This window comes from Phragmites australis, chromosome 8 (genome assembly GCF_958298935.1).
Source record: "Phragmites australis chromosome 8, lpPhrAust1.1, whole genome shotgun sequence".
NCBI lineage: Eukaryota > Viridiplantae > Streptophyta > Magnoliopsida > Poales > Poaceae > Phragmites > Phragmites australis.
Window position 1 is genome coordinate 8,539,703 of NC_084928.1, and position 6,400 is coordinate 8,546,102.

The window sequence follows — 6,400 nt, forward strand, 5'->3', positions numbered from 1 at the left end:
TTTCGTCTTAGCTCCTTTTTCAGCGATTCTTGCGTCGTTAGATTTATTTTTTAGAGCTCTATCTTTCTAGATAGGTTTTTTTTTCTTATTGTTATTTTGTTTTGTGTCATATTCTTAGTGTGTTTTATTTGTGTTTTTTGCTGGTAATTGTGCGATTAGACATCAACACCCCAGATCAGTTTGAGGAACGTCAAGACCAGAAGCTAGAGTACACTGAGCAGCAGCAAGGAGGAGGCAAGTGTCCTTGATAATCTTGAACCTATGTTTTAAATATTTTGTTTTACAAAATTGCATGCAATATCTGTCAACTTGATGGGTAGTCACCTATGTTAAGGTTTGTCTAGTTCTTTCTTTATATTCCTTGAAGCCTAAATGGTAGCTACTATGAGTTTATTGGGTAGATTTGCTTAGCCATGCTGTCGGGATGTTGGGAAGTGCCATACACATGTTTAGTGGTCATATGCATTGGTGATGGTAAATTTGATATAGTAACATAGAACCATAGAACTTGGGCAAAGAGTTGGTAGGTTTATGATGGTAAGTGTGGTGGGTTTGTAGATTCGTTCCAAGCAGTTGTCTCTTTGGTTAGGATGGTCGTAACATCTGTTCTCTTTGGTTAGTATGGCCGTGACATATGTTTCCTCCCTTTTTCTACTGGTTATTACCCTATCGAGTAGTCTTTACTTAAGTGTCACATGTAAGGATTGGTTCATGGAGCGACAACCCAAGAAATACAGTATCAAACATGATGCCTATATGGGTAAGGCTTAGCATATCGATTAGACACCTAGCTGACATTCATTGGAGTATTAGGACCTAATTGATGGACCATGCTTTGTAGTGATCTCCTGTCAGCACATCACTGGCGTGTGTTAAGTGTCTTGCAAACATGAAAATATGGATATCACGACTCGCGGCTAAACGTTGGTCAACCTCTGCAGAGTGTAAAACTGTTATAATAATCGTGTCCGTGGTTATGGGAGACTTGGATCCTCACATGATTAGTTGGGTATGGTTTTGGTTATAGGTTGGTGGTCTGGTGATGGTTCGATAGTTATGGTTGCAGGGTGGTTAGCCTTGGTAAATGTCTAGTTGTTGGGTTACATTCACCTAATAATGATTTGATGCTTTTGAATTACATTACTGTTTTTCTTACTCGCATTTATACAAATATACCATGTGTTAGCCTATTCTTGTTGAGAGCTTACATATCGTTATTTTCTCACACTTTCTAAGTACTCCATGTGCTCACCATTGCTATCTCCCATAATGCATATGTTGCTTAGTGGAGGACTTTGAAGATTTTCAAGACGACGATCTGGTGTTCTTGGAGCGTGTCTTCCGGTCAGTGCCTGTGGAGTCGTGCGGTTGTTGATGCTTTCGTTCCGCTGCCATTGTTTAGTTGCTGTCTTTTAGTTAATAGATTTGATTAGGTGAAGTCTTTTTGTAAGAGTTAAACAGTTGTAAGTTAAATTATTACTTTTGTTACTTCACCTACGATGCCCTTATGGGTCTTTTTGTAAGAGTTAAACAGTTGGTTTTATCCGTTAAAACCGGGTGTGACACAAGTCTATACGACATTCACTTTCCTTATGTATCTTCAAGACCCATGGAAACATTGCAAGGACCAGAAGAGAGGTGTCATCCTAAAACCTATCTAAATGATCATGTCACAATAACAAACAAAAACGACAAGACTACTCAAGGTTTCTTTAGTTATTGAGCTTAGGTGAGCTGAACTCGAGCTTACTCGAGCTTGACTCAAGCTGAGGTCCAGCCCGTCCCTATGCTCGGCTACCATTGTTCGAGCTCGACTCGATCTTTTATTGACAAGGCAATTGTCAGAGTATTGAGTAAGGGGGCATTCTGGCTAACATGCCCCACGAGGAATGTGGCGACCGGCAGGGGATTTTTCCTGAACCCTAGCCCTTCGAGCGACCATCCATTGGCTCACACGACCAGTGAAAGGCTTGCACGGCTAGCCTCCTTGCAATATAATATGGTCTCATGACCAGCCCTTGCTGATCGCGGGATGCCCATACCTAACCTATCTAATCGCATTTATTAATGTCTACTCAAGTGTTTTCCTTCCTGAAGCACCTCCTCCAGCGAACAAAGTTGTGGCCGGTACAGATGGGCAACACCCTGTCCTGTAGCATTAATTGCTACGAAGTGGGGTGTTACGGACCGACTTGCACCACACGACGGATGAGACATGATCTGTAGAATGACCGGGCAAGTGGATGATTTTGCAGATAAACTCACAAAGCACAGGGACAGGACGGCTTGACAGACAAACTTAGAGCACGGCGATGGGATAGGCCGGGCGACCAAGGGAGGCAGGTGCGACAGCAATCCATGGGTGGGACGGACATGCAGAGCTCTTAGGGCTAGTTGGGTTCACCTAGTTCTCCATGATTATGATCTAAGAGTAAAATATCTAGCCAGGCATGAGTCTGCTAAATAGGACCCTACTTGTAAGTTCTCCTTGTTTCTAGTATATAAAGAGAGGAGGATCCAGTTTGTAAGGGGGAGAAGCAGAAGTCAAGAAAACTCATCTATAACCAGTTCACAAACACTAATAATAAAATACATAGAACGTAGAGCTATTATCCTTAGGGAGGCTTGAACTTGGATAATCCCTGTGTTCTTGAGTTCATCATAAACACATGCACATCGCAAGCTTCGTTCACGGGCCCATCAACCGGTACACCCTGGAATCATTATCAAGGATTAATCCTCGACAGTTGGCACGCTAGGTAGGGAGGCGGGTTTCTGCATTTTGGTTGGTATTGAAGATTAGATTGGGCTACCTATGGCGGGATCTATGATAACTGCTAAGTCCCATTCCAAGGACCCCGGTCACCACGAGGTGTTTGTCACGGGATACGATCTAGATGAGCCCGGTGTGCTCCAGGAATGTGACATCGAATCAAAGTCAAGGGCTCCGAGGATCAATAGGAAGTTTGCATGACAGTTCATGCAACAAGGGGCAACAGAAGCTCCTGTGTTCCAGGTGTCGGCGATGATCCCCATGCCTCGCGCCTAGAGGGGAACCAGATCGACGCCGGACATAGGGACGCTCTGGCACAGCCTCAACCACCACATCGTTGCCACGAGGAGCTGTGTCGGAGGGTGAACTCCTGTCGCAGGGATCCCGAGAGACCCCTTTTTAGAGATTCGGCCGGGGGGATGATCCTGGAAAAGCTTGTTTGGGAAATAAGCGGGAACGGAAACAAATGCGATGGCTGGCGGGAGATGATTGCCCTAATGCGAGAAAAAAATGGGTGCACCGGGGTTTAGACAGGTTCGGGCCGCACGGAGGCGTAACACCCTACTCCTGTGTGAGCGCTATATTTATCCTTGAAGGGAATTCTTCAAGGATGTATCTGGTTCTAAGGGGAGAGCCGTTTACAAAGAGCTTGAGGCTCTCGTGTTCTAGCTTGGCTTGAGCTGGTTCGAGCGTCTGCGTCCTCTTCTTCACACACTTTCGGTTCCTTCGGTCTTGTTCGTCGGGGGGTCCTCTCTTTCTTTAGTGTTCTCCATCCTTTCCTTTTATAGGCGCGCCGACCTCAACATATCCTGAATGGGAAAGAGGGGATGCAAATGCCAAGGTGCCACGGAGAAAGGCGTAATCATTTCATCTTGACGAAGTGACAGGGGCGGTGGAGAAATGCGGCGCGCATCCGACCACCCGCCACTGTGGAAGCCCTCGGGCGCCATAAAGGGGGCCCGCCGGGCAGCCTCAGAGGTGTCCGGTGCGCCCACCCTGTCTTGTTCTTCCGCCATGGCAGGGTGGCAGACGGAGCGCTTCGATCTTGGCAACGTTATCCCGAGGCACCCGGATGAAACGGGACGGGACCCGTGCATTTAATGGACCCACGCCCCCCCCCCTGTCAGTGCATGGCAGGGTCTGACACTGGGGCGTGGGCAGCTGAGAATGTCAGGATGTCAGGATGTCAGGCCGCGCGTGCCTATTAAATACGGCATTGGGCCTTTGACTGGATGACACCCTGACGATGGGACCCTTCGGGTCGTCGAATGATCTTGCGCGAACCTTTGGGGAACCGAGTCCTCGGGGGCTGCCACGTGCAGCCCCGAGCACTCTCTCCCGAGCACTCCGGTGGGACCTTCGGGGCACCGAGTCCTCGGGGGCTGCCACGTGCAGCCCCGAGCACTCTCTCCCGAGCACTCCGGTGGGACCTTCGGGGCACCGAGTCCTCGGGGGCTGCCACGTGCAGCCCCGAGCACTCTCTCCCGAGCACTCTGGTGGGACCTTCGGGGAACCGAGTCCTCGGGGGCTGCCACGTGCAGCCCCGAGCACTCTCTCCCGAGCACTCCGGTGGGACCTTCGGGGCACCGAGTCCTCGGGGGCTGCCACGTGCAGCCCCGAGCACTCTCTCCCGAGCACTCTCTCCCGAGCACTTCCTTCCCGGTATTTGGGCTCTGCGGATCATCGGGGAATTAGGGTGCTCGGGAACCAGAGGCGGCGGCCCCGAGCACCTTCTCCCGGGACTTAGCTTCTTCTTACCTTGCGGGGTGGTGACATGTGGCGGATGGCCGGCCTGGTCTCGGGACTTAGGGACCCCTGGTTCTGAATACACCGACAGTAGCCCCCGGGCCCGTTGGTAGCCGACGGGACGGAGACTGCGAATGGGCCCTTCGTCGCGACCGAGGCCAAGGCTGGCGCGGACGCCATGTGGCAAGCTTTCGAGAGGTGGCCCTTGCGGACCTAGACCTCAAGTACGTTCCAACGGGAAAATGAGTGGACGCGTGTCCACACAACTTCCGAAGGGTATGATAACCATACGGGCGGCACGCGCGGTCGCCGCGCAGATCGAGGAAAATACGCCTGGCAGCCGCTGACATCGCGCGACCGGTGGGAGATTTGCCTGGCAGTTGCGCCGATCGAGGCGACGCTTCGCCGAGCGAACCGTTTTGGGCGGCAGTTTTTGAACTTTGAGATATAAAAAGGGGGAATGAAACGGTCCGTTCCCCTTTTTACGCTCTCTCGCACTTGTGCTCCTGCCTTCTTCGTGCTCCGAAGCCCTCAGGAAACTCCCAGGCGACCGGAGCGTTCTCCCTTCTCTCTCTCTTCACCACCAAAAACACCCTCCATCCTGTCGAGATGACGAGGGTTGGAGGAGGACGCCGGGACAAGACTTCGGACAGCATCTTGCCGGAGTCTCGTCTGAGGAACGAGGAGGCGGCGGACAAGATTAGGAAGCTGCTGGTACCGGAGGGTCAGGAAGGTGCTGTGGTGGTGAGGCCGGCGACTCTGACGTCGGCGACGACCGTCCCTGGGCGGACCATCCTATTCACTTCCTTTGTGGCGGCGGGGTTAGTGCCGCCATTCTCCGCTTTCTTCCTGCAAGTGCTGGAGACGTACGGCATTCAAATGGTACACATAAGCCCCAATTCCGTCGTGGCGTTGGCGGTCTTCGCGCATCTCTGCGAAATGTTCGTGGGGGTGATGCCGTCGGCGACGCTGCTTCGCCACTTCTTCGTCCTTCGGCCGGTGGGGAAGAAGAGGGGGCACTCCACGGCGGACGTCGCGGGGTGCTGCAACCTTCGGCTCCGGGAAGGCCTGGGGGATCATTACATTCCCCAGGTGATGCGCAGCAAGTGGGAGGAATGGCGACGGGACTGGTTCTTCGTCGACATCGATCCCCACGAGTGCCTCGAATTGCTAGAGAAGGTGGCGGAACCTCGGCGATCGACGTGGGAGGCGCCGCCGCCAGAAGACGCGAGGCTGAAGCCGGTGTTGGAGCGCATCTTGGAGCTGCGCGAGTCCGGGCTGACCTCCGTCATGGTGGTGGCGGATTTTCTGCGTCGTCGGTTGGCGCCTCTGCGAGAACGGGCCCGGCCGAGCTGGTTCTACACCGGGCCGGAGGACATCACCAGGACCCAGATTGGCGCGAGCTGGGATCTGGGGGCGGCGGAACTGCGGGGGATGACAAGGGTGATCACCGGAACAGAGGACATGAGCCGGGCGGAACTCCCGTGGCCGGAGATGGCACTCTGTGCCAACCCCAACCGGGTGGCCATCATGAGGCGGCTGCCGGAGTTTGACGTCCAGGGGCCCGTGGACCGACCAAGAAGCCGGAGTCCTGAGGCCTCCGAACTCCCCGGGCTGGAGGAACTACTTGGCGAGGAGGTCGCTGGCAGTTCGGCGCAGGCTGGCGAAGGGGTCGCCGGAGGCGGCAGCCGCCGTGCCAGAGAGGAGGGCGCCACTGAAGTTGTTGAGGAGTTGACGCCGGGAGACAGGGAAAGCGTCCCCGGGCCTTGATCCTAGTGCCTGATTCTCCGTCGTCGCCGACGGCAGCGGCGGCATTTCCGGTGCTGGAGCCGCGCCTGGTGCGGATGGGGCCTGCATCGGCGCCCGCGACCTGCACGGCGG